This window comes from Carcharodon carcharias, chromosome 1 (assembly GCF_017639515.1).
Source record: "Carcharodon carcharias isolate sCarCar2 chromosome 1, sCarCar2.pri, whole genome shotgun sequence".
In the NCBI taxonomy this organism is placed as follows: Eukaryota; Metazoa; Chordata; class Chondrichthyes; order Lamniformes; family Lamnidae; genus Carcharodon; species Carcharodon carcharias.
In genome coordinates this window covers 210,946,575-210,973,937 of record NC_054467.1, presented here as the reverse complement: position 1 = coordinate 210,973,937, position 27,363 = coordinate 210,946,575, and the positions used below count along the sequence as shown (strand labels likewise).

Below are 27,363 nucleotides of genomic sequence, written 5' to 3'. Positions count from 1 at the left end.
GCAATAACAATCTCCAACAAGAGGGAATACAACCATTGCCCCTTGATGTTCAATGGCATTACCATCGCTGAATCCCCCACTATCAACATCCTGGGGGGTTACCATTGACCAGAAACTGAACTGGACTAGCCATATGAATACTGTGGCTACAAGAGCAGGTCAGAGGCTAAGAATCGTGTGATGAATAACCCACCTCCTGACTCCGTAAAGCCTGTCCACCATCTACAAGGCACAAGTCAGGAGTGTGATGGAATACTTCCCACTTGCCTGGATGAGTGCAGCTCCCACAAGCCTCAAGAAGCTTGACATAGTCCAGAACAAAGCAGCCACTTAACTGGCACCACATCTACAAACATTCACTCCCTCCAGCACTAACGCACAGTAGCAGCAGTGTGCACCACCTACAAGATGCACTGAGGAATTCACCAAGGCTCCTTCGACAGCACCTTCCAAACTCACGACCATTACCATCTAGAAGGGCAAGGGCAGTAGATAGATGGGAACACCACCACCTGGAAGCTCCCTTCCAACTTACCCACCATCCTGACTTGGAAATATATCTCCATTCCTTCACTGTCGCTGGGTGAAAATCCTGGAACTCCCTTCCAAACAGCACTGTGTGTGTACCTACACCACATGGGCTGCAGCGGTTGAAGAAAGCAGGTCACCACCACATTCTCAAGGCCAACTAGGGGCAATATATGCTGGCCCAGCCAGCGAAGCCCACATCCCGTGAATGAATTAAAAAAAAACAATAATTTTTAGTTAGGTGTCAAATATAAATAAAAACTAGGCTTTAGAGAGAGATTGACCTTTAAAATCCCCTCACTCACCAAAATCCTGGATTTACACTCAGTATAGTTTCACTAGCGTATGACCAGTTACAACAGCATACATGCCTTTGTGTGTAAATATCATAAGATCAATTATAATTGGACCGCATTTTGCAGGAATAGAGCATGTGCAGTGACTTAGAATCTAAACCTACAAGGAAAAGTTTAAAGTTATTTGTGCAGCAAGTTGCTGTAGTGCAAGCATAGAATCTGAGGAAGTGAGATCTGAATAATATGGAAAACAACTGTGTACCTTTTTAACCAATCAGAATGAAGGATTGTGAAATTAATACAGCAAGGACTACAAAGGACATGTAAATTAGTGTGTATAAATTTAAGGTTGATAAGTATCAGCAGGAAAAATAGAGGGAGAGAAGGATTGAATTAAGCAAGAGAGAAAAAGGAATATAAAAAAACACAGCAACTTTTGGATTTCTGCATTTAACTGCATATCTACCCTCACTTGAGGCTGCAGTCTGTACCATTTACACACAAGGAATGGAGATGGTTATTAACCTCAATATTATTTTGGCAGCAAATGTTGGGCTATTGTAATTCACGACATTATATGATATTAACATTTCTGTCAACTCAACTATGGATCAGATACAAGACCCCTCTGCTGAAATGCAGAGACCACAAATGGATTGAGCTTGATCAATCTAAAAACAGTGCTTGCAGGAGGCCTAGAACGCAAAACTGTTGCAATTCAGTGTTGAGAGCTGTCAATTTGATATTCTCACTCATTGACAGCAGGTGCTTCTAGCCATGTACATGACACTTGCATATGGAATTCATTGCTGCAGAAGGCTGTGGAGGCCAGGTCATTGAGTGTATTTAAGACCAAGATAGATAGGTTCTTGATTGGTAAGGGGATCAAAGGTTACTGGGAGAAGGCGGGAGAATGGGGTTGAGAAACTTACAGCCATGATTAAATGGCGGAGCAGACTCGATGGGCCAAATGGCCTAATTTCTGCTCCTATGTCTTGTGGTCTTATGCATACAAAATACCTCAACAGCTGAGAGCAGTCGTGGTCCATGATTTTCATGTATCTTGGATTTTGCCATCAGGTCTATGCTTTCGCCACCAGTTAAGCACTGAGGCACTAAATCGATGCCCATGGCCTACCTATAGTAATGTGCATTACACCAACGTTTAAGCAAGCATAGAAACAATCTGTTAAGTTCTGATAAAGTCAGCGTTATAGACAAAGATAGGGTGGAGGGTATTCACACTTTTTTTTTGAAGCAATAGCAATCCACTTTTTGGAAGCAAATAATCAAGGGTGTACTGAATATATCAAATTTTATAAAGTTAAAGGTTTTAGGACCAAAAGCACAAGATGGCATCACACACCAAGATAACATTAGCAAGAAAGCAAAAACAAAAAATGCTGGATAAACTCAGCAGGTCTGGCAGCATCTGTGCAGAGAGAAATAGAGTTAACGTTTCAAGTCCATATGACTCTTCTTCAGAGATGTTCCCTCTACAGCTTCTAATTTCATTGTCTCCCAGCCCGTCTACCTCCTTCCCAATATCCACAAACAGGACTCTCCTGGTAGACCCATTGTGTCAGCCTGTTCTTGCTCCACAGAACTCATTTCTTTTCATGGTGACTCCATTTTCTCTCCCCTTACCAGTCTCTTCCCACCTATATTCGCGATTCCTCCGATGCCCCATGTCATATAAACAATTTCCAGTTTCCTGGCCCAAACCACCTCCTCTTCGCCACAGACATTCAATCTCTCTACACCTCCAACCCCCACCAGGATAGTCTGAGGGCTCTCCACTTCTCCCTTGAACAGAAGCCCAAACAATCCACACCCACCATCATTTTCCTTCATCTGGTTGAACTTTGCTCTCACTGAACAAATGAAAGGTGTGGCTATGTGTAACTGCATAGGGCCCAGTTATGCCTATCTTTTTGCAGGGTATGTGAAACATTCCTTGTTCCAGTCCTACTCAGGCCCCATGCCACAACTCTTTTTTTCAGTACACTGATGACTGCATCGGTGCTACTTCATGCTCTCGTCTGGACCTGGAAAAAAGTTTCCACCGCTCTCTCACCTTAGAAGTGGAGCTCTGAAGAAGAGTCATACGGACTTGAAATGTTAACTCTGTTTCTCTCTCCACAGATGCTGCCAGACTTGCTGAGTTTTTCCAGCACTTTTTGTTTTGATTTCAGAATTCCAACATCCATATTATTTTGGTTTTTTTTAGCAAGAAAGCACTTATTTACATAACTCTGTTCACAATCTCTAGACGTTTCAAAATATTTTCCACACAATGAAGTACTTTTTGAAAGGTACTCACTGTTCTAATGTTAAATGGGCTCAATAACTTTGATCTCAGAGAATTGAGCCTCTGGAAATATATTGCCAGTTGTTCATGCTGCAGCCTTCAAGGGGGAGCTGGATTGATCCCTCACTCAGGGTGGGGTTGGAGGGGTGGGGGTTGGTATAAGGGTCAGGGAAGGGAAGTAGTGTTTAGCTGTTTAGCCATGATGATCCAGATATCATGGTGTGGAATAGACTTGGATGGACCAGCTGGTCTTTTCCTGACTATCAGTCTTACATGGGAATGCAAATCAGGAAAGCTTTGTGACAATTACTGTGACAATATTCTACATTATAGAATTCATGTGGAGACCAAAGCCAGAAATTATTATTGGTGATTTTAGCTGTTATGACGTGGCAGATGATGTGCCAGGCAGATCAAATTCATGAGGGAAACTTGATCACGTGGTTGCAACTGTTTTGCATTTTTCATCTTATTTCGAAGTGCATGCCCTGAATTCAGAAGTAATAAGACTACTATGACTTCAGAGGTTTTTAGAAAACTAAATTAAACATTTATTAACAAAAGGAAAGATTTCAAGCACATACATAGGTCTACAAATTACTATTATAGTAACTCCTAAAACCTCTAATTAATCTGACTCCCAGTTACACCTCCGTTAAGGCAACAGTAAACCAAATAGATTTAAACAGACCCAGGCAAAACACAATACTCTGGATGGGAGAATTCAAAGTGAGTTTTCTTAGTTTTGGTTCCTGTAGACAGCAACTTGATGCAGAGGCTGGAGGCTTTTCACACTTGTTAGATCTTAGAGTGTCTTCTCCTGACACATAGCCTCATTTCCTTTATACATGTGTCTCCCTTTTTAATGCAAATTGCATTGTTCCAATATGTCTTTGGAACTTTACCTTTCACATAATACATAGTACTAATTTTATCAGTAACCTGTGGGAAAAATAAAACACTGTTTGGCTTAGCTTCTTCTGGCTAGGTGTAACGTCTTACCATCTCTTTGAAATTTAAACTAACCTAATTTATCTAAAAATGCATATTTTATTACATCTCAGGTTCTAAAACTTCAGCCATGTTTACGTATTTAGCATTTCAAACCTAGCTTGTTGTTGATAACTCAAAGCCTCCAGACCAGCTGTCTCCAATCCAGTTAAGTCCCACACACACGCACATACACACAGATAAGGGGCTTGGCCTAAATAGCCAAGTGGTTATGGTACTGGGTTTGTAACCCCAAGATCAAGAGTTCAAATCTCACAATGGCAAACTATGTAACTTCATCTGAAACAGATGGAAATGGGTTTGTACTCGAAAGTGTTACTCTGCTATTGGAGCTTGGCCTAAATGGCCAAGTGGTTATGGTACTGGGTTTGTAACCCTAAGATCAAGAGTTCAAATCTCACAATGGCAAACTATGAAATAATGTAACTTCATCTGAAACAGATGGAAACATGTTAATTGCTTGGCCTAAATAGCCAAGTGGTTATGGTACTGGGTTTGTAACCCCAAGATCAAGAGTTCAAATCTCACAATGACTATGTAACTTCATCTGAAACAGATGGAAACGGGTTTGTACTCGAAAGAGTTACACACAGATAAGGGGGTTGGCCTAAATAGCCAAGTGGTTATGGTACTGGGTTTGTAACCCCAAGATCAAGAGTTCAAATCTCACAATGGCACACTATGAAACAATGTAACTTCATCTGAAACAGATGGAAACGGGTTTGTACTCAAAAGAGTTACACACAGATAAGGGGCTTGGCCTAAATAGCCAAGTGGTTATGGTACTGGGTTTGTAACCCCAAGATCAAGAGTTTGCTTAGCCTAAATAGCCAAGTGGTTATGGTACTGGGTTTGTAATCCCAAGATCAAGAGTTCACATCTCACAATGGCAAACTATGAAACAATGTAACTTCATCTGAAACAGATGGAAACGGGTTTGTACTCGAAAGAGTTACACACAGATAAGCTATCCAAACCCCACTATAAGCCTACTTTTACAATAATATTGAGAATTATTATATTTTCATGACAAGCAAACAAATGCTTGTCTTATTTGCATAATATTCCTGCCAGCTACCTTAATTGAGAGGCTTTTCATCTTAAAATGCCTGTTAAGAGAGTGGAGTATCATACTAGTACTACAAAAAATAATTTTTTGGGCTAATAGACCACCAGAACAAACACAATTCACCATAATAGCTTCAAATCCAGTTTGATGGCGGATATTCTCCCATATGAAGCAGCGCACAGATTAGAAAATATAGGTCCAAATCTTCTGGTCTCCAGATAGTCCACAGGACACCTTGGAAGACCTAATACAATAACTCAGTGAGAATTGCCCAGGAAGTTTGAGCTTCTGAAGGGCAATTCCCATGGTCACCAGGACCTTCCAAAATAATCTCCAACCCTGAGTTACAGTCAGAGACTTCAGACAGTTCTGGCTTAGTCATCTGGATAGTTACTCAGAAAATGTTAGACAGACATTAAAACCTAATCTAACACCTACTGAATTGACCCTACCCACTCCCCCAAATCACTCTCACTGACCACCCCAGATTCCCCCCACCAGAGAGATGTTAAACTAAGGCCCTGTCACCCTCGGAATATTTGAAGACCAGCAGGAGTATTATCCCTAATGTCCTGGTCAATATTAATCCCTCAACCAACATCATAGAAAGTAGATTATCTGATCATTATCGCATTGTTGTTTTTAGGAGCTTGCTGTGCACTAATTGGCTGTTGTGTTTTCCTAAATTAAAACAGTGACTACACTTCAGAACAGCTTCAATGATTGTAAAGTGCTTTGGGACATCATGAAGTTAGGAACTAAACAACAGGAATTTTCAAATTTTTCCTTTAAGCTCTTATCCTTTATCTGCCTCTTATCCTGTGACTGCCTCCCCCAGGCACCCCAACTACCCCCCGACCCGACCTAGCTCCCAGGGAAGATTGCCCTGAAAAATCAGAGGAAGGTATGTGTATTTTTTTTGTCCGATCAGGGTTGGAAATAGAGGTTCCGACCCTGAATGGAAGATTTGGGTCATAGAATTTGCAGCACAGAAACAGATAACTCAACACAACTGGTCCATGCAGTTTTTGATGCTCCACAAGAGCCTCCTTCTACCCCTCTTCATCCAACTGTATCAACATAACCTTTGTTTCCTTTCTCCCTCATGTACTTATCTAGCTTGCCCTTAAATGCATCTATATTATTCTCTTCAATTACACCATGTGGTAAACAGTTCCATATTCTAATAACACTAGAGTAATAAAAATAAGTATATATCGTAAATCGTCTACTGGGTTTCTTAGCGACTACCTTACATTTATAGCCCTAGTTTCAGTCTCCCCTGTAATGGCCTCTCTACATCCTAGAATACTCTTCCTAATAGCACTCTGGGAGTACCCGCACCAGATGGACTGCAGTGGTTCAAGGCAGTGGCTCACCACCACCTTCTCAGAGGCTGCTTTGGAATGGGCAACAGAAGCTGGTAGAGCCAGTGACATCCACATCCCATGAAAGAATAAAAATAATCTAACCCACCAAAGCCTTTCTTAATCTTAAATGCCTCAATTTGGTTACCCCCTCACTCATCTTTTTAAAGAAGAGAACCTCACCCTGTTCAACCTTGCTGCTTTTAGGCTATAATTGAAATAGATTCGAATCCACTTTTATGCACATCTGATGCAATCAGATTGTAGCTATTAGTAAATCTTTGTTCAGTGAAAGTTGGTGGCTTGATGAGGTTTAGTGAAGACACTTATTACAGTAATCAGTGATCCTCTGAATATAAATGATAATTATGGCCTTGAAATGACCAATGTATCAGATGTTGGAACTGTGTCAATAGTAAATAGATTAATAAAAATAAGTGTGATGGTAAGTTTGTTTAGTGCATGCAGATCATGAGAAAACATGATAACATCTAAATTGTCAAAGGACTGAATAGCCTACTCCTGCTTCGAAACCCTATGGTCCTATGTTATTCTTTAATGAATGATGAAGAATTTGCAATGCGCTGCAGTCTCCCAAGCTACTTAATCCCCTGATTACACATCTATACATCAATTAAAATGCTGGAAAAAGTGCCAAAGTGTCAATAATCTTAATTTTTCCAGGGATGCATGCCTGTAATTCAGCTTAGAAATATAAACCCTATATGTATATGAAGTATAATATTACTGAAAAAGAGACATGTCCAAGCCTTTTGTCTTGTACTTATCAGGACACGCACAAGAATACCAACATAAATTGGAAAGCAACAATTTATACTGTATGTGAAGGGAGTGCTGATTGGTTGGCAAATGGTGTTGCGATGGAGAAATCACCACTGATGGCCACTGACAGTTAACTGCCAAGCATTGTTTGACATTTAAACCTGGCAGCTTGACCCTGATTGGTCAAGGCATTGCCCTTGAGGGATGAGTCAGCAAACGGCTGTCACTTATTTTGTTTAGCTGAACCAGGCACAATGTATGCACGTTTTTTTTTGTCTGCAGACAGTGTGAATCAGTATTCATTAAGCTTATGAATTCAGCAACTCGCGCAGTTGAGTTGAGCATGTACGCCTAAATAGATGGTGTTGCCATGGGATTGCCTCTAGGCCCAGCTCTCGCAAACATCTTTGTTGGGTTCCATGGGATATCACCTAACCTCCTAACCCTTTCAAATTTCCAATATGTGGATAACACGTTTGCTATATTTAAATCTGTAGCTGCACATAAGAATTTCCTTACCTGTCTTAATGGGCTCCATCCTGCGCTCAAATTCACAATTGAAATGGAGCAGTCAAATGAACTTCCTTTCCTTGATGTACCAGTTGAAAAATTTGCTGGGAGTCTCTACCATGGTCTACCACAAGCCTACCTTCACTGGTCAGTACACACGTTGGGATTCTTACAATTCCACATGCTAAAAGATTGGTCTTATCAGCAACCTTGTAAATAGGGCCCAATCCATTTGCTCACCATGCAAGCTGGATGCTGAAATAGGGTGCAAAGATATCCTGTGGGATAATGGCTATCCTGATCAGATTACTTTGCGCTATCGTGCAAGCTCATGAATGGGCCTAAAGCCATCACTTTCGGCCCTGAAAAGTGCCCAGTCTACCTCAGATTACCCTGGAAGGGAAAGGTATTAGAAAAATTTGAGCAACAGATGACGCTAGCCGTTTCACACTGCTATTATGCAGTAGCATGAGTGATATTCACCACTAACAGATGCTGCTGCCAAGCCAAAATGATGTTCTGCCTATAACACAAATGATTAATGTAGTATATGAATTTCAATACCAGTGTGATGATAGGTGTATAGGTCATACATCCTAAAGACTAGCAGATCGTATCAAACAGCATGTTCCTTCTGCTGTTTGCAATGTGCAAGGTACAGACCATACCCAACCAGCCTGTAAAAACTCAGCAGGTCTGGCAGCATTGGCTGAGAAGAAAAGAGTTGACCTTTCGAGTCCTCATGACCCTTCAGCAGAGAGTTCTGTTGAAGGGTCATGAGGACTTGAAACGTCAATTCTTTTCTTCTCCGCCGATGCTGTCAGACCTGCTGAGTTTTTCCAAGTAATTCTGTTTTTGTTTTGGATTTCCAGCATCTGCAGTTTTTTGTTTTTATTTTTATCCCAACCAGCCTGTATTTGCACAACTTAAAAAACAGTGTACAACATTAGATATGATTCTGTGAACATTTAATAAGTAATCCTCTGTGTGCTAAGAATTGTGCTGATGACTAATTTAAGATTGTCAGCTGGGCTTGGAGTGTATTACACTTGCATGTACTGGAAGCTACATACATTAATACCCAGGGAACTGTGCTTTATCGACAGAAAGAACATGTATACGCATTGTGCCTGTTCCAGCTAAAAAAAAAAGTGAAAGCCAATTATTGGCACATTCCTCAGAGCAATATCTTGACCAATCAGCATCAGGCTGCCTGGTTTAAATTTCAAACAATGCTTGGCAATTAACCCTCAATCACCATTAAATAATGCATTCTCCATGGCAATGCCTCTACCAGAGTCCACTCACCAACCAATCAGCATTCTCTTCTTACACAGTATAAAGTTGTTGTTTCCATGACACTGGTATTCTTGTGAATTGTCCTGATGAGTGCAAGACAAAAAGCTTTGAGAAAATGTCTTTTTTAGGCAATACTCAAGTTCTATACTACCAAACGACTGTTTGTAACCATTCTATGATTCTGAGATCATTCAACAGAATTCAAGGAGAAAAGTTAGAAGATAGATTCCAACTGATAGTTTATACTCTCTTTCAGATACTGACAGCTGATTGTATAATCTTTTGTAAATTTGGCTGCATTTAATTAAACTTCAAATAAAATTTTACTGATCTTATATTTTATACCTCCTGATGAAGTTTAGCAGCCCATTGATCAGTTTTTGGACCTATGAGGCATCTTTAAATAGTTTGTTTACCTGGAAATCACTTAGTTCATTTCAAATGTTTTCCACTGTTATACTCCTACTTACCATTATTATATCGCCTAACACTTTTTTAGCTTGACCTGCATTTGGCATTGTTCCATCTTAATCTGTTAATCATCCATTCATTAATGTGTGCTCCGCCAAAGACAGGTCCTTGGCTCATTATCCGCTATTGCTTCATACTGAGTCATTTTCTTGGCAGTTTTTGTCAATGGTTGTTTGCCATTGCCTTCTACTCTCAGGGCAGGGCGAAGAGGCAGGGGTCCCATGTCCACCTCATCTGGAATGTCCTACCTCAGTTAGGAATCGAACCTGCGTTGTTGGTGTTATTCTGAACCACTCGTTAGCCATCCAGCCAAGTGAGCTAACTGAGCCCCAGTGCAATCTGCTAATGTCCTTTGGAAATTTTCTATTTCTTTCTTCACAACTGACTACAGCTTCCACATATTTAATCACATATCATATGTTTAATATACTCACCTAATTTCTAAATCTAGACCACACATACATAAATCGAAAATCTGGGGCCCCGCTGCTGATCCCCAGGATACATCACCTAGGGTATATCACCTGTCACTTCCCAATAATCTGAAAATGTATTTTTAATCCCAACTCTCAGATGGCTATTGTTATGGATGAGTGCAGATCCACTTTTCATCTTTCCAAAAACTTTGCTGTTATTGCCCATCTAAGCAGTCAGCTACAGTATCTATGACTGCTTACACTTGGTATGTGTGTATAAAATGGGACACGTTAATCAAGAACACAAGTTGGATTTGTATTTGATAGGGGTACTTCAGGGTTACTTGACTTCCCGCCACCCCTCCTCCCTACTTCTTTAATAATACCACCACTCCTGTTGCAAATAACGCTCATTGGTTTATTTCCCGATAGGGAATAAATATACTGTTCTAGCCAAAAAGGGACTCAACTTTGAAAAATGCAGCTGCTATGAAAGGAAAAAAAAATGAGCTTTTTAAAAAGGGGTAAATATAATGGTGTGGGTATTACAGTAAGTCGTGAAGGGACAGCACACACAGTAACCTTAGAAAAAGTTACCCACAAAGATTCAGTGCACTGACATCACATTCAATTTGGCACCATCTGTGGGGGATTTGTAGCATTCAGCAACAGGCCAGGCAACATGCAGCTTAATTGCAGACTTAAATATTATTCTGAGGGACTGCAACTTCATATTCATAAAATTAGATTTTCTAGGGCAGAAAGGTTGTTCAGCAGTAATTACTTTGTCCACCATTTAAATGTCAGTTACTCATTACGGAGGGTTGTTTAGTTGGCTAGATGGCTAGCATGTGGTTCAGAATAATGTCAACAGCATGTTTTCATATCCCATTCCAGCTGAGGTAGACTTGGGACCTGCTTCCTTACTTGCCCCATTCTTGATGCATAGTGCCCCTCAAGCTAAATAACCATGCCTACGGTCCCTCGTGCACTACAACTAATTGCCTGTCTACCTACCCATTACTGAACAAGACTTGACATTTTAATTGATCTTTACACCCCAGTGTCATTCAGAACCCATTGCTTTATTGCAGCTGGTTGCAAGGATAATGGTGCCATGTGATTTAATGTCATGTGATAAAATATCATAGGACCAAACCTCTTTGAATACATGAAAACCAGTGTTGACAAACAAGGTATCTGTACCATTTGCCACAGTCTCAATCCTGTTGAGATTTAACCCTTCCCTTTTAATGGGTGCCTCCTGCCCCAGAATGAGTCAGAATGTCCATGAACCTGAAGCCCTCCCTCCTGCACCATACCTGCCTTGTACACCCTTGTATTCTAGTCCTCTCAACATTAAGGCCATCATTCACTTTTGGGATAGTAAATGCTCACACTAGGGTCATACTACGCCTCCTGCAGTCCCTTAATGATCCAGAGATTCTCTAATCATTTGCTCACACTATTATATATTATTAATATATAATCAATTACTTTGTCCCAAACCAATTTTCTCTTATCAAATTTAAAATTTTACTGTATCCAATTTCAATGATTTATCATCTAATTATAGTATTTTTACAATTCAATTATTTATTTTACAACCCCGTTACTAAGCTTTAACTCTAACAGCCTGATCAATTTTTGTCACTCCTCACTGCTATTTTACCTTTGTTGATAATCTCATTTCATCTTCCAGCTACACATATTTTACAACTTGTTTAAATCCATTTTATAATAATTTTATCAATAATGCAACATCATCAATACTCATCCACCGCCATCTGATATTTTTACGGATCCTATGACTGAGAGGACTGAAGAGAAACAAGCACAATAACTGGGTCTGGCGTTCGTCCCAAACCAAAGTAGAAAGCTGAAATATTATTCTAACTCAAGACTGTAAAGTTCCCTCAGCACAACCTAAACAAGATCTGATAGCTGCAGTGATAATGCCCTTTGATAAAATTGCCTGGTGAAAGTTGAGGTGCACATCTCTCATTAGATAGGACAGTTGACCACCCCTTTTGCCATCTCCTGTAATTTCACTGTTTCAGTAATAATACTGAATAACTAGATAAATAGAAGAAAAAAAATAAGGAAATCTTAAATGGAATAAGAAAATGTTGCAAATACACTGCATGTAAATCAGCATCTGATAGAAAAGGTGAGTCTGGAAGTCAGATCCACACCAGAAAGCAAGTTAATGCGTTTTATGAATTTAGCCGTCAATATTCCTGTTGAATTTAATGGGATTGAAAGCACCTTCATTAATGTGATTACTGTGAGCTGAAAAGAGTGAAAAAAAAGCCCTGTCTCTTTTGATTGACCAAGTGGTTTAAATCAGGAGACATTATTACAGCTGAAGAGTACAGTTAAGAAAATAACTTTTAAAATATTTAACATCCAAATTAATTAATTAAATAGAATAGAGATGGCTGGGCAGGCGATGTGTTGCAGCTGTAGTATGTGGGAGCTGGTGGATGCCGGTGTAATCCACAGTAACCACATCAGCAGCAAGTGTTGGCTGCTTGAAGAACTTCAGCTCAGAGTTGATGAGCTGGAGTCCGAGCTGTGGGCACTGCGACACATCAGGGAGTGGGAAAGTTACCTGGACACTGTGTTTCACACCCCTTAGATTAATTATATCAAATTTGGACTGTGGTCAGGGACAGGAGGGTGTGACTGTGTGTGAGGCAGGTATGAGGATCCAAAGTTTAGCTTTGGAGGAGCCTCAGCCAGTGCCCCTGTCCAATGGGTAAGAGGTTCTTGCCCCCAGTGTGGACGGGAGCACAGACTTCAGGGAGGATATGTGAACTGACCACAGCACCATGGTACAGAGCGCCATTCAAGTATGGGGAGAAAAGAGAAATGTAGTAATATTAGGGATTAGATACTGTTCTCTGCAGCAAAGACAGAGTCCCAAAGGCTGTGTTGCCTACCTGTTGCCAAGGTTAAGGACATCTCTTCTGGCATGGAGAGGAACTTGGAGTGGGAGGGGAAGGATCCAGTTGTCCTGGTCCACGTAGGTACCAATGACATTGATAGGAGTAGGAAAGAGGTTCTGCCAAGGGACTATGAGCAACTTGGGGCTAAATTAAAAAGCAAGACCACAAAGGTAATATTCCCAGATTACTACCTGAGCCATGTGCAAATTGGATAGGGTCAATAAGATTAGAGAGGTAAATGCATGGCTCAAAGATTGGTGTGGGAGAAATGGGTTCCGATTCATAGGCACTGGTACCAGTACTGGGGAAAGAGGGAGCTGTTCCGTTGGGACAGGCTTCATTTGAACAGTCCTGGTACCAGTGTTCTGGCAAATTATATAACTAGGGTTGTAGATAGGACTTTAAACTAATTAGTTGGGGGGAGGGTTCAATTGAAGGGAAGTTTAAAAAATCAAAAAGAAACAAGAGAGCAGGGGTGCAGGGTAGTGAAGAGGCAAACAATAATCAAAGTGTGATAGGAAAGGGCAGAAAATATAAGCAGAAGAATGTAGCAGAAATCCGAACCAGAATGAGTAATAATGGTAAAAAGTCAAAGCTTAAGGCTCTTTATCTGAATGCACACAGCACTTGTAACAAGATAGATGAGTTGACAGCACAAATAGAAATAAATGAATATGACTTGATAACTATTAGGGACGTGGTTGCAGGGAGATTAAGACTGGGGACTCAATGTTCAAGGGTATTCAACGTTCTGGAAAAACAGTGAAAAAGGAAAAGGAGCTGGGATAGCTTTGTTAATAAAGGAAGGTATCAATGCGGTGGAGAGTAGTAATATAAGTGCAATAGATCGTTAAGTGGAATCAGTTTGGCTTGAAATAAGGAATAGAAAGGGGAAGAAGTTACAGGTAGGGGTCACCTATAGAGCCCCGAAGAATTGCCTCACTGTAGGACAAAGTATAAATCGGGAAATAATGAAGACGTGTAAGAAGGAAGTTACAATTGTCAATGGATGATTTTAATCTGCATATTGACTGGACAAATCAGATTGGCAGGGGTAACACGGAAGACAAATTTGTGGAACGCATCAGGGATTGTTTCTTTGAGCAATATGTTGCAGAACCTACCCGGCAACACGCTATTTTAGATCTAATAATATGTAATGAGGTGGTATTAATAAGAGATCTCATAGTTAAGGATCCTCTAGGGAAGTATCCTCTAGGGGGTAGCGATCACAACATGGTAGAATTTCAAATTCAGTTTGAGGGCAAGCAACTTGGGTCCCCAACCAGATTACTCAACTTAAATAAGGGCAATTACAGTGGTATGAGGAAAGAGTTGTCTTAAGCGGGCTGGGAAAATAGACTAAGGGGAAGGTCAGTGGATGAGCATTGGCAGACATTTAAGCAGATATTTCACAACGCTTAGCAAAAATTTATCCCAGTCAAAAAAAAGAACTCGATGAGAAGGATGAACCATCCATGGTTAAGAAAGGTGGTCAAGGAGAGTATCCAATCAAAAATTAAGACATACAAAGTGGTGAAAACAAGTGGTAGGCCAGAGGATTGGGAATTTTTTAGAAGCCAGCAACAGATGACAAAAAGTTAATAAAGAAGGAGAAAGTTGTTTATGAAAGTAAATTGGCAAGAAATTTAAAAACAAATAGCAAGAGCTTCAATGGGTATCTAAAAAGAGAGTGGCTAAAGTGAGCACGGGACCCTTGGAGGATGCAACTGATAATGGGGAACAGGGAAATGACAAATAATTCAAACCTATATTTTGCATCAGTCCTCACGGTGGAGGATGCTATAAACATCCCAAAGATGTCAGATAAGCAAGGAGCTAATGCGAAGGAAGATCTTGTAACAATCTCTATCACGAGGCACAAAGTATTTCAGAAACTAATGGGACTAAAGGCAGACAAGTTGCCAGAACCCGATGGCCTGCACCTAAGGATTTTAAAGGAAGTGGCTGCAGAGACAGTGGAGGCATTGTTCAAAATATTCCAGAGCTCATTGGATTCTGGGAGAGTCCCAGAGGATTGGAAAACTGCTAACATGACACCCCTGTTCAAGAAGGGAGGGAGACAAAAAGCAGGAAACTATAGGGCAATCAGCCTAACATGCGTCGTTGGGAAAATGTTAGAGTCCATTATTAAGGAAGAAATAGCAGGACATTTAGAAAAGCTTAATGCAATCAAATAGTCGATATGGTTTTGCGAAAGGGAAATCATGTTTGACAAATTTGCTAGAGTGAGGATATAACAAGCAGAGTTGATATAGGGGAACTAGTGGATGGGGTGTATTTGGATTTCCAGAAGGCATTTAGTAAGTTGCAGATAAAAGGTTATTGCACAAGATAGGAGCTCACGGAATTGGGGGTAAGGTATTAGCATGGAGTGAGGATTGGTTAATACACAGAAGATAAAGAGTCAAGATTAATGTGTCTTTTTCAGGTTGGAAAGACGTAACTAGTGGAGTGCCACAAGGATCAGCCCTAGGGTCTCAATTATTTACTATCCAAATTAATGACTCGGAGGAGGGGGCAGAGTCTAATGTATCCAAATTTGCTGATGATACAGAAGTAGGAGGGCTTGGTGTGATGAGGACGTAAGGAATCTGAAAGGGGATAAAAAGAGGTTGAGTGAGTGGGCAAAAACTTGGCAGATGGAGTTTAATGTAGGAAAGTTTGAGGTCATGCACTTTGGTAGGAAGAATCAAAAGGCAGACTATTATTTAAATGGGGAGAGACTCCAAAAATGTGCGGCACAGAGGGATCTGGGTGCTCTTGTGCAGACAACACAAAATGTTAGCATGCAGGTACAGCAAGTAATTAAAAAGGCAAATGGAAATTTGGCCTGTATTCCTAGGGGGTTGGAGATTAAAAATAGGGAAGTCTTGTTACAACTGTACAGGGTATAGGTGAGACTGCACCTGGAATGTAGAGTTTTGGTCCCCTTATTTAAGAAAGGATACACTGGCATTAGAGGCAGTTCAAAAGAGATTCACTAGGCTGCTTTGTGGGATGATGGGGCTGCCTTATCAAGAACAGCCAAACAGGTTAAGCCTTTATTCTTTAGAGTTTAGAAGAATGAGGGGTGATCTTATTGAAACATACAAGATTCTGAGGGGGCTTGACAGAGTAGATGTTGAAATGATGTTTCCACTAGGAGGGAATCTTGAGGGAAATAGTTACAGAATAAAGGGGCACTCATTTAAAACTGAGATGCAAAAGAATTTTTTCTCTCACAGGATAGTGAATGTCTGGAATTCTCCACCCCAGAGAGTTGTGGAGACTAGATCACTGAAAGTATTTAATGAGAAGGTAGGCAGATATTTAAAATATTAGTGAGTTGAGGGCTATGACAAGCTGGCACGAAAGAGGAGTTGAGGCGAGGGCAGATCAGCCATGGCCTTACTGAATGGCGGGGCAGGCTTGAGGGGCCAAATGGCCTACCCCTGCTCCTATTTCTTACGTTCTTAATCCTTTAGTTGCAGACTCCTAATCAAAGCTGGCAAAAACAGGAATGCTAGTGCCTTAATAGGGCTAACCAAACCGAGATAGCAGGAGAATAACGGATTAAAGCAAATGTGCAAACCACTTGTTCAAATAAGTAAACAGCTTTGCAGCCATCAGTGTTGGCAGAAACAAACTTAAGGATCACTGTGGTCCCGACTGAAACTAAAATTAGAGGACTTGAGGGCACTGATGAACAGTTGTTTATAACACATGGAATAGGAGACAAATCATTGAATGTAGAAGACAAATCATACAATGTAATACCAAGCCTGGGAGTGTTTTGTGTCCAAATTGATTACTGTTGTCCAGTCGCCACGTTATAATGGCAATATGGCATTGGAAAGGTATGGCAAAGGGCTACTTGACTAATAACTAATATCAGACACTTAAGTTGTAAGAAGAGATTATAGATTTTTTTTTTATTCATTCACAAAATGTGGGCTTCGCTGGCTGGGCCACCATTTATTGCCCATTCCTAGCTGCCCTTGAGAAGGTGGTGGTGAACTGTCTCTTGAACCATGGAAGTCCATGTGGTGTAGGTACACCCACAGTGCTGTTAGGAAGGGAGTTCCAGGATTTTCACCCAGTGACAGTGAAGCAATGGCAATATATTTCCAAGTCAGGATGGTAACTGGCTTGGAGGGGAACTTCTGGGTGGTGGTATTCACATCTATCTGCTACCCTTATTCTTCTAGATGGTAGAGGTTGTGGGTTTGGAAGGTGCTGTCTAAGAAGCCTTGGTGAATTCCTCCAGTGCATTTTGTAGATGGTACACACTGCTGCTATTGTGCGTCAGCGGTGGAGGGAGTGAATTTTGCAGATGTGGTGTCAATCAAGCGGGCTACTTTGTCCTGGATGGTGTCAAGCTTCTTGGGGCTTGTGGGAGCTGCACTCATCCAGGCAAGTGGGGAGTATTCCATCACACTCCTGACTTGTGCCTTGCAGATGGTGGACAGGCTTTGGGGAGTCAGGAGATGAGTTACTCATTGCATGATTCCTAGCCTCTGACCTGCTCTTGTAGCCACAGTATCTATATGGCTAGTCCAGTTCAGTTTTTGGTCAATGGTAACCCCCAGTTTGTTGATATTGGGGGATTCGGCGATGGTAATGCCATTGAACATCGAAGGCCGATGTTTGGATTCTCTCTCGTTGGAGATGGTCATTGCCTGACACTTATGTGGCGCAAATGTTACTTGCTACTTCTCAGCCCAAGCCAGGATATTGTCCAGGTCTTGCTGCATTTGGACATGGACTGCTCGAGTATCTGAGGAGTCGCAAATGATGCTGAACATTGTGCAATCATCAGCGAACATCCCCACTTCTGACTTTATGATGGAGGGAAGGTCATTGATGATGCAATTGAAAATGGTCGGGCAGAGGACAGGATGTTGATTTTTGTTTTCTGTGGCAGCTTAACTCAATGATAGAGCCATAAAGATATATGTTCAAGCCCCAGTCCATGAAATCCATACCAAATCTACCATGACATTTCAGTGCAGAATGCTGTATTATCTGAGGGGCCTTCATTCAGATACAAAAAAAATGAGACTCTTCCCTTTGTGCATCAACATCAAGATCCACAACAGATCACAGAACCTTTACAGTGCAGAAGGAGGCCATTCAGCCCATAGAGTCTGTACTGGCTCGCTGAAAGAGCAATCTACCTAATCCCACTCCCCTGTCTTTTGCTTTTTAACTTTCCCCCTTGCTCTGGCCCCATCTAATGACTTACTATAGCCAACTCCATTTCTATCAAGCTCTCCAGGTATTCTATTTACCTTAATACTAATCTTTGATATATCCTCCTTATCAGTTAATACTTTTCTATTTCCCATTGTCAGTTTTTCTTCCCTCTCCCCTCTAAATTTCCCTCAAGTTTCGGCTCCCCTGCCAATCTAGTTTAAACCCTTCCCAATAGTACTAGCAAACCTTCCAGTGAAGACATTAGTTCCAGTCCTGTTAAGGTGTAAACAGTCTTTCTTGCCTGCTTCAGAACTGGTCCCAATGCCTCAGAAATCTAAAGCCCTCCCTCTTACTCCATTTCTCCAGCCATGTATTGAACTGCTGAATCTTCCTTTTCTTATGTTCACTAGCACAAAGGCACTGGGAGTAATCCTGAGATTACTGCTCTTAAGGTCCTGCTTTTCAATTACTTCCTAACTCCCTAAAATCTGCTTTCAGGACCTCGTCTCTTTCCCTGCCTATGTCATTAGTCCCAATTTGGACCACGAGGTCAGGCTGCTCGCTCTCCCCCAAAAGTGTGTCCTGTAGCCGCTCTGTGATATCCTTGACCAGGGAGGCAACATAGCCTACTGGAGTCATGTCTACGGCCGCAGAAACGCTTGTCCGCTCCTCTAACTATGGAATCCCTTACCACGATAGCATTCCACTCTTCTTCCTACCCTCCTGTGCAGCCACCCTTGGTGCCACAAACCTGGCTCTTGCTACAGTCCTCTGAGGAACCATCTCGTTCACCAGTATCCAAAATGGAAAAGAGGTTAGAGAGTGAAATAGCTTCAGGGGATTCCTGCACTACCTGCCTGTTTCGCTTCAATACTCTGGTGGTCATCCATTCCCACTCTGCCTTTGTATGTCCTAGCTGTGGTTGAGCACAGTTAAGATGGAAATCAGCCATTATCTAACTCTGCTGATCATGATGTACACTCAGTGACACTCTTTCACAAAACATTTAGCATTGATAAATTAGTAGGTCTTATTCAATAATTGATCGCCATATTTAGTTTAAGAACATGTAAAGGCTTTATTACCTCAACCATTTTTCCTTTACAATTCAGGTTTTTAGACTACTGGATCACTGAAACATTGCAACAGCAGATCAATTTATCCCTCGAGTCTGTTTCATTTAGTTAGGTCATGGCTGATTTCCATCTTAATTCCAGCTACCCATCCCTGTTCTGTAACTCTTAATAAACTTGCCTAACAAAAATCTATCAATATCAGTTTGAAATTTTCAATTGACCTAGCCTCAACAACTTTTTGGGAAAGAGCGTTCTGGATTTCCACAACTGCTTGTGTGAGAAAAACTGCTGGCACAAAAGTAAAACAGGAAAGGTGGCCAAACCATGGCTTACAAGGGAAATTAGAGATAGTATTAGATCCAAGGAAGAGGCATACAAAAGGGGAAAATAAAGTACAAGAGTAAGCTTGCAGAGAAAATAAAAACTGACTGTAAAAGTTTCAATAGGTATTTGAAGAGAAAAAGATTGGTGAAGACAAATGTAGGTCTCTTACAATCAAAGACAGGGGAAGTTATAATGGGGACCAACTAAATACATACTTTGGTTCATTTTCACAAAGGAGAACACTAGTAACATACCAGAAATGTTGGGGAACACAGTGAGAAGGAGTAACTGAAAGAAGTCAGTGTTAGTGGCGAAATGGTGTTGGGGAAATTGATAGAATTGAAGGCCGATAAATCCCTGGGGCCTGATAATCTACATCCCAGAGTACTTAAGGAAGTGGCCCTAGAAATAGTGGATGCATTGGTGGTCATCTTCTGAAATTCTATAGACTCTGGGACAGTTCCTATAGATTGGAGGGTAGCTAATGTAACCCCATTATTTAAAAAGGGAGGCAGAGAGAAAATGGAGTTATAGACCAGTCAGCCTGACGTCGGTAGTGGGGAAAATTCTAGAGTCCATTAAAAAAGATTTAATAGCTGAGCACGTGGAAAACAGTGGCAGAATCAGACAGAGTTAGCATGGATTTATGAAAGGGAAATCATGCTTGACAAATCTACTGGAATTTTTCGAGGATGTAACGAGTAGAGTTGATGAGGGGAGCCAGTGGATGTGGTTTATTTGGACTTTCAGAAGGCTTTTGACAAAGTCCCACATAAGAGATTGGTGTGTAAAATTAAATCACATGGGATTGGGAGTAGTTTATTGCGATGGATAGAAAACTGGTTGGCAGACAAGAAACAAAGAGTAGGGTTAATGGGTCTTTTTCCGAATGGCAGGCAGTGACTAGTGGGGTACGGCATGGATCATTGCTGGGACCCCAGTTAATCACAACATATATTAATGATTTAGATGAGGGAATTAAATGTAATATCTCAAAATTTGCAGATGACACAAAGCTGGGTGGGATGGTGAGCTGTGAGGAGGATGCAGAGATGCTTCAGTGTGATTTGGACAAGCTGAGTGAGTGGGCAAATGCATGACAGATGCAGTATTATGTGTATAAATGTGAGTACATCCATTTTGGTAGCAAAAACAGGACGGGAGACTATTATCTGAATGGCTATAAATTGAGAGAGGGGAATGTGCAACAAGACCTTGGTGTCCTCGTACACCAGTCACTGAAGGTAAGCATGCCAGTGCAGCAGGCAGTAAAGAAGGCAAATGGTATGTTGGCCTTCATAGCCAGATGATTCGAGTACAGGAACAGGGATGTCTTGCTGCAATTGTACAGGGCCTTGGTGAGTCCACACCTGGAATATTGTGTGCAGTTTTGGTGTCCTTATCTGAGGAAGGATGTACTTGCTGTAGAGGGAGTGCAGCGAAGGTTTACCCGACTGATTCCTGGGATGGCTGGACTGACATAGGAGGAGAGATTGAGTCGATTAGGATTATATTCGCTGAAGTTCAGAAGAATGAGGGGGGATCTCATAGAAACCTATAAAATTCTAACAGGACTAGACAGGGTAGATGCAGGAAGGATGTTCCTGATGGTGGGTGGGTCCAGAACCAGGGGTCACAGTCTGAGGATTTGGGGTAGACCATTTAGGACTGAGATGAAGAGAAATTTCTTCACCCAGAGAGTGGTGAGCCTGTGGAATTCGTTACCACAGAACGTAGTTGAGACCAAAACATTGTATGTTTTCAAGAAGGAGTTAGATATAGCTCTTGGAGCGAAAGACATCAAAGGATATGGAGAGAAAGGCTATTGAGATGGATGATCAGCCATGATCATAATGAATGGCGGAGCAGGCTCCTAGTTTTTATGTTTCTATGTTAAAGTGCTTCCAGTATCATCTTTGAGTGGCCCAGCTCTAAGTTGAAGGTTATCCTCCCCATTTTTTCTGAATTTCTTCACCAAAGGAAATAGTTTTGCTCTGTCTACCCAACTAAATCCTTTAATCGGCTTAAGCACCTCAATAAGATTGTCCCTTAATCTTCTATATTCCAGGTTTTTGAAAATGTCTAAGCAACTTGTCTTCATAACTTAACCCTTTCATTTCTCATCGATTAGAAGGTTTTCATTCTTAAATTTAAAATGTCACTTTGGGACTTGCCCCAGCATCAAATTTTCAACATCACAAAATGTTTCCTTGCCATTAGATTGTTGCTCCATTTCTGGTTCTCAAATATACTGTTCTAGAATACATTCTAGAAATTAACTTTACGATTTGAGCTATTCTGCTTCTCCATCAATGTCAAAATTAAGTTTGCTAATAATGTGCATTTTGTTTTTGCTACGTTTTGCTGATTTGTGTAATTATATATCCCCTAGTATACCACTGTTATCAGAAGGGGTTTAAGTAACTCCTACCAGTTTTGCATCACTGTTATGAACATAAATATAAAAATACTTGCATTTATATAAAACTTTCATGATCTCAGGATGTCCCAAAGCACTGTATAAGGCAATGAAGTACTGTTGAAGTGCAGTCACTTATGTAATATAGAAAACAAGGCAGTCAATTTGTGCATAGCAAACTTAAATGTGATAATGGCTAGATAATTTTTTTGTGACATCTATTGAGGTAGCCATAACACTGGGAAGAATACCCCCACTCATCTTCAAAATAGTACCATGGGATCTGTTACGCTCACTTGTGAGAACAATGGGGCTCCAGTTTAACATGTCATCCAAATGAGAGGTGAAATAAGAAGGGGTCATTGAGTAGGTTATGCTAGTCCTTAATGCTTAAACTTCTATAGCAGAATTTTCAAATACAATAGCTTGTCTGAAGTTAGAGCTCTTTTCTATGGAAAACCCGATCAGACCAGCAAAGATATATTGGTAAACTGCCGCTGTAATGAAGTAAAAGCTAACTAGCCAAACTTCAAAATCCTTCAACATTTTGTCAATTGGGAACTTTGAATCCAATATTAATGTCTACCAAGCTAACTTAACATGACAGTGCCAAGCACTGGGGGATGAATACTATTCCTTCCAGTCACTTATTTTGCTATCCAGTCATTTTAAAATTACACTTTAAACTAAGAAGACGTGATGCCTCTCAAGTATCGGCCTCTTCAGCCATTAGCAAAGGTGCACCATATGAAGACACACCACCTGAAGTGGATTAGTTTGCTATGTGTCAATCACCTTTTGTAGATGGAAGGATGCCAGAAAAACTAGGAAGGCACTTCATAGCTCCAATAATATAGCTGGACCTGAATCAACCATACTACTTTATTGAAATAAATTCAATCATCAACTTTATCCTCTTTTTTAATGACAAGTTAAGAGATAGGATAAAGAAATATATCAAAATTCAGAACAGTCAAGCCAGGAAGGATTTGACGCATACAAATATACAATTCTAAACAGAAATTGAAAGATCAAAATCCTTTCCAAATCTTTGATCATCTCTGCTTCCAACATCCTCAATAGGCAGAGGGTTCCAGGTCATTACCATTTGCTACGTAAGAACATAAAAAATAGGATCAGCAGTAGACTGTTAGGTCCCTTGAGCCTGTTCCACCATTCAATACAATCATGGCATAAAAGAATTCTTCCTCACATCCCGCCTGTATCTCTTGCCCAAAACCCATGTTTCCTTGTTCTTGCACCATCATTTACTTTGTCTACCTTATCCAAACCTGTCACAATCTCGCACACCTCTATCAGATCTTCTCTCAACCTCCTTTGTTCCAAAGAAGGCAATTCCACCTTCTTCAATCTAACCTTGCACTGTAAATTTCCTTAATTCTGGAACCATTCTGGTAAATCTCCTCTGCACCCCTCAAGGACCCTCAAATCTTTCCCAAATAACGGTGGAGGCAGAAACTCACATAACATTTAAAAATACTTGGAGACACACTTGAAGTGCTGTAACCTCTATGGAATAAGCTACAGAATAAGAGCTGAAAAGTGGGTTCAGGCTGGGTAGCTACTTGGTGACTCGTGTGGACATGATGGGCTGAAGAGCCTCTTTCCATGCTGTAAATCTTCATGATTTGTACAGAACTGGGCGCAATACTCTAGGTGTAATGGAAAAGTAGCTTAAGTTCAGAAAAAGCAAGTTGTGGAAAATGGTTGTCTTTCAGACTGAAGGATAGTAGATGGTGGTGTTTCCTAAGAATCACTGCTCGCACTAATATAAATGTCTTGGATATTGAAATACAGAGTAAAATTTCAAAATTTGTCAATGATACCAAACTTGGTGGTGTGACAGTGAGGATGATATCAATCAACTGCAAAAAGACATAGAAAGGCTAGCAGAATAGGCAGACAAGTGGCAGATGGAAAGGATCAGCATAACTTCCCTGCTCTTGTATTTGATGCCTCTAGTTATGAAGCCCAGAATCCCATATGCTTTGCTAACCACTCTCTTAATTTATCCTGCCACATTCAAAGATCCATAAACACGAACTCACAGATCCTCCATCCCTGCACACTTCTTTAGAACTGTGTCACTGAGTATATATTGTCTCTCCCTATTCCTTCTGCCAAACTGCATCACCTCACACTTCTAATAACTTCCACCTGCCATTTGTCTGCTTATTCTGCTAGTCTATGTCTTCTTGAAGTTGATATTATCCTCACTGTCACACCACAAAGTTTGGTACCAATGACAAATTTTGCCATTTTTTTAATTGTTCCAAAAGGCATTTCAACCTATTATCAGCCTTAAAGCCTTAAGATTAAAGGTTGAGAGACCAAAAACAGGCAGGCAAAAGTGAAAGGAAACAGAACTAAAACCTCAGGCATGAGTCTGCGGGTAGTTGACAAAGCAGCCCAACACACAGTTCTCTATTAATGATTAAGTGGAGAAGGTGCTCCATAAGACCTCTGCAAAAACAATGATAGTCTGTGCCATTCCACACCACCTCATAGTTCAGCACTTTAGCCGAGTGTTAGGAAATGGAGATAGTTTAAGTAAGTTATATTTGTATTTGTGTATGTTAGGAATGCGTTTTAGCTTTAAAGTTTATGTTTGATTTGTATTTCTGTATGTGTGTGTTAAAAAAGGTCAAGTTGAGTTTTAGTTTCACTTTAAAAGGTGCCTGCATTTCTACTGAGTTCTACCACTCTAAGCTAAGCAAACAAAAGAGTAGAAAAAAAACTGTGCTGTTGCCTAGCACCAGGGGGCCAGAGAGGCTGGCCCACCCAATACACAGACAAACTAAAGAAATACCAGTTTTTGAGTTGATTTTGAAGACAGCTGCCAGGAGAAACTGGAGCAAAGGGGAAAGATAGCGAGTCCCAAGCTAAAAAAGGAAGTCCCCAACATCCAGGGAAGCGGAACACGAGAAAGTCCCAAGAAGACCTTCTAGTTAAAAGAAGGACGGAAACCTAAAAAAGGTCCTGTTAAGTGAAGTTAAGAGTGAGGAGCAGAGAAAGGCTCCAAGCTTCAAGCTTAAAGAGATAAAGGCTTGTGAGAAGTCAGAAGATCCAAAGGAACAACTGAAGGTCTGTAACTGTTTGCTATGGGCAGGTGATGCAGCGGTGTACTGTTGATGGTTGAGTCGGTGAGAGAGAGTGTGTGGAAGAAAGGTTGAATGCTTGTGGTGATCCAGGGGAGAGGAGCATCGGAAGGAGGGTTCGCAACTCTGGAGGCGAACCCTTGCAAAAGGTATCTGAGAGAAAGCTTTGGTTTGGGAGAAGATTCCAAAGCGAGGTCTTGGAGAGTGGAGACTGGAAACCCTCGTGTGAAAGATGGACTTCGGTGAGACTGGTTGGCTCATGGTGTGACAAGCATCTGGAAGTAGTTGAGGAAAAATCCATAGCTTCTGTTTGGAGTGGCAACTGTCACAAACAAATAAAAGTCAGGATCTATCAAGCCAGCTTCCAGCCTATGATCAGGCTTGTCTATTAGTAACGTCGGCTGGGATCATAACACCAAGGCAAGGAGGTGGAGCCAAATTTCAAGCTACATCATTTGGGGAGGGTTGTTTGCTTAGTGTTCTTGTCAACATTTATCTTTCAACACAACACATTGAATGGTAATTTATCTTGCCAAGTACGCATCGGTTGCCATGTTTGTCTAAAGAAAAACACTAACTATACTTTCAAAGTAATTAAATGGCTTGGAACATGCTGAAGACATAAAATGAATGCAAGCTCTTCCTTACTATTCCTGTCACTAAGTATTCCAGTCAGATGTTGCATGCTAAGTGCATGCATCCCATCATGGTATCATTACACTACTTGAGAAGGCATGGTTAATGCCATTTTGGCAATTGCAGCCGAACAGGCTAGACTTACTATTCATCACTGCCACCCTAAGTATTATGTGTTATGACTGAAGGACAGTTTGAGAGTTTTCAATTTGATCCCCGAGTTTCCTAAAATTTATCTCGATCTTTGGCAGGTAACAGCTCTCTGAGTAATAGAAAAGCAAGGACTCACTTATCAGCAGTGGTCCGAGAAGCTAAACAACATAAAATTATCTGGGAAGCAGAAAGTAAGTAGTGGTAAATCGTTGTTTTGTTGGATTGGAGGAAGGTATATGGTGGAATTCCCTAATTGTCAGTTTTCAGACCCCTGCTTTCCTTGAACTGTATGAATGACCTAGACTTGGGCGAGAAAGTCACAATCTCAAAATGTGCAGATGATACAAAACCTGAAAGTATTGTGAACTGTAAGGTGTATAGTGATGGACTTCAAGAGGATATAGACAGGTTGGTGAAATGGACAGACAGATGGCCAATGGAATTTAATGCAGATAAGTGTGAAGTGATACATTTTGGTAGGAAGAACAAGGTGGGCAATAACAAGTAATGACTACAATTCTGTAGGAGGTGCAGATGAGCTGGGAAGGTCATGTGCACAAATCATTGAAGGTGGCAAGAAAGGTTGAGAAAGTGATTAAAAAGGCTTACAGGATTCTGGGGTTTATAAAAAGAGGCATGGAGTACAAAAGGAAGGAGGTTATGGTGAGCATTTATAAAGCACTCATTCTGGAGTATTGTTAGCAATTCTGGGCACCATATTTTAGGAAGGATGTGAAGGATGTGAGAAGGTGTGGAATAGATTTACAAGAGTGGGTTCAGAGACTTCAGTTATGTGGATAGACTGGAGAAGCTGGGGCTGTTCTCTTTAAAGAATTCGAGGAGATTTGATAGCGAAATTCAAATCCGGACAAAATGGATGAGAGAAACCGTTCACATTAGCGGAAGGGCTGAGAACCAGAGGATATTGATATAAGGTGGCTGCCAAAAGAACTCAAGGCAATCTGAGGAAAAAAATTTATTTCACGCAGCGAGCGGTTAGAATCTGGAACACTGCCTAAAGCAGATTCAATTGTGCCTTTCAAAAAGGCATATCTGAAGAAAAAATATTTGCAGGAAAAAGGGCAGGGAAGTCCCTGGGCAGGTTCTGTGTAATTTCGTCTGGGAAGTTTCTTTGAATCTGAAATGTTACATCTTTGGAGATTTTTTTTGTAGCGCAGAAGGAGGCTATTTTGGTCCATTGTGACCACACTGTGACTACAACAGCACTCAAAACCTCCAAAGATGTAACATTTCAGATTCAAAGAAATTTCCCAGACGAAACTACACAGAACCTGCCCTCATATTCCAATCTCTGACCTGCTACTGGTTTAAATCGACGTCCCTCTTTTTTATATTGGTTTATGGGCTAGCCAGCATTATTGCCCATCCCTAATTACCTTTGTTCAAAGAAAATTTTAAGAGCCA

At 40.9% G+C, this 27,363-nt stretch overlaps 1 protein-coding gene across 3 annotated transcripts in view; it reads right to left on the bottom strand.

The window, feature by feature from the left end:
• amacr (alpha-methylacyl-CoA racemase) overlaps positions 1-27,363 on the bottom strand; it is a 112,175-nt gene that overhangs the window by 82,401 nt on the left and 2,411 nt on the right. Inside the window, exon 2 of one of the 3 annotated variants that reach the window (XM_041198781.1) lies at positions 9,184-9,257. The exons of 1 other annotated variant lie outside the window; for it this stretch is intronic. The gene's annotated coding sequence lies outside the window, so the exon portion shown is untranslated. Of the gene's footprint in view, positions 1-7,330; positions 7,351-9,183; positions 9,258-27,363 lie in introns of those variants that run through there. One more of the 3 variants, XM_041198867.1, reaches the window with a different exon arrangement.